The sequence below is a fragment of the Schistocerca cancellata genome, chromosome 1 (genome assembly GCF_023864275.1).
Source record: "Schistocerca cancellata isolate TAMUIC-IGC-003103 chromosome 1, iqSchCanc2.1, whole genome shotgun sequence".
NCBI classification, from domain to species: Eukaryota; Metazoa; Arthropoda; class Insecta; order Orthoptera; family Acrididae; genus Schistocerca; species Schistocerca cancellata.
Genome location: NC_064626.1, coordinates 423731790 through 423733825, shown reverse-complemented (window position 1 = coordinate 423733825; position 2036 = coordinate 423731790). Strand labels below are relative to the sequence as shown.

General features: G+C 43.4%; 1 non-coding gene across 1 annotated transcript; it reads left to right on the top strand.

The window, feature by feature from the left end:
- Positions 1–1740: 1740 nt before the first annotated feature.
- Trnas-cga (transfer RNA serine (anticodon CGA)) lies at positions 1741–1815 on the top strand. The gene has a single exon. It is a non-coding gene; the product is annotated as a tRNA-Ser (tRNA).
- Positions 1816–2036: the final 221 nt, after the last annotated feature.

Here is a 2036-nt window from a genome sequence, read left to right as displayed (position 1 = left end):
GGAGTGGGAAGGCGTGCCGCTCCCCGGCACAAATCCGCCGGGCGGATTAGTGTCAAGGTCCGGTGTGCCGATCAGCCTGTGGATGGTTTTTAACGCAGTTTTCCATCTGCCACGGTGAGTGCGGGCTCGTTCCCCTTATTCCACCTCAGTTACACTATGTCGACGATTGCTGCGCAAACACTGTCTCCACATACCCGTACACCATAATTGCACTACCATGCGAACATCTGGGGTTACACTCGTCTGGTATGAGACATTCTCATGGGGGAGGAGGAGAGGGGATGTCCACTGAGGCCGAACCACACAGTAACCCTGGGTTCGTTGTGTGGCAGCGGTGGGGTGGGTGGACTGCTGTGGCCTGTTGTGGGTTTGTGAACCACTGAGGGCTACAGTGGGATGCGACCTCTCCATCGTTTCTACGTCCCCGGTTTAATACACAATATATACACTCATCACACGAGCGCCAACAACTCGGCGATGTTCAAATTCAATTACCTCCGATATAGTGCACTCACAGTTACACAGAACACTGCTTTGACCGCGACTGACACTTGCAACGATTGACGATATTGCAGGATTGCTCTTCGTGGTCAAATACAAGAGTGCAAACCACAATCTTGGCAAATATGGCAATCTTGGCAGATATGTTCATATCTCGCTGTGTTTGAATATTTTTGTCCAAAAGCTGTGTAATTGTAGTGTGTTCAAAACAAAGACCTTATTTTTGAGATGCTTTTCCATATCATTCTACTTTGTTTTTTCCCAGATAATAATTAGGAAAACAGTTTAGTCCATAGGTTCATTTTACCTACACGTCGCCTGGCATCACATATAATATGCAATGGAGATGTTCAAATATTTATTTGGCAACATAGGTTGCTAAATTCGGCGCAAGAATAAAAATAAGTAGAGATCATTTTAGTGGCTGAGAGTGCTGCTACTAATTTCGATTTGTCACTCCGTCTTCACAACAGCGTTCGCAAGAGAGTAAATTATCAGTGTATATACACACATATATAATATAAAATTACGTGGGAGTTAGTATCGGATGCCTAAGCCCGTAATTAGCGGCACCTACTTTGTGGAAGACATCTTGTCTTTGATATACTTTTATGTATAGCGTTTTGTATTGCTTAATATGACTGTATATTGAGCAAGCAGTGAAGGAAACAAAAGAAAAATTCGGAGTAGGTATTAAAATCCATGGAGAAGAAATAAAAACTTTGAGGTTCGCCGATGACATTGTAATTCTGTCAGAGACAGCAAAGGACTTGGAAGAGCAGTTGAACGGAATGGACAGTGTCATGAAAGGAGGGTATAAGATGAATATCAACAAAAGCAAAACGAGGATAATGGAATGTATTCGAATTAAGTCGGGTGATGCTGAGGGAATTAGATTAGGAAATGAGACATTTAAAGTAGTAAAGGAGTTTTGCTATTTGGGGAGCAAAATAATTGATGATGGTCGAAGTAGAGAGGATATAAAATGTAGACTGGCAATGGCAAGGAAAGCGTTTCTGAAGAAGAGAAAATTGTTAACATCGAGTATAGATTTAGGTGTCAGGAAGTCGTTTCTGAAAGTCTTTGTGTGGAGTGTAGCCATGTATGGAGGTGAAACATGGACGGTAAATAGTTTGGACAAGAAGAGAATAGAAACTTCCGAAATGTGGTGCTACAGAGAAATGCTGAAGATTAGATGGATATGAAACTTCCTGGCAGATTAAAACCGGGCGTGAGTCGTGCTTCGGTAGCTCAGTTGGTAGAGCACTTGCCCGCGAAAGGCAAAGGTCCCGAGTTCGAGTCTCGGTCGGGCAGACAGTTTTAATCTGCCAGGAAGTTTCATATCAGCGCACACTTCGCTGCAGAGTGAAAATCTCATTCTGGATTAGATGGATAGATCACATAACTAATGAGGAGGTATTGAATAGGATTGGGGAGAAGTTTGTGGCATACCTTGACTAGAAGAAGGGATCGGTTGGTAGGACATGTTCTGAGGCATCAAGGGATCGCCAATTTAGTATTGGAGGGCAGCGTGG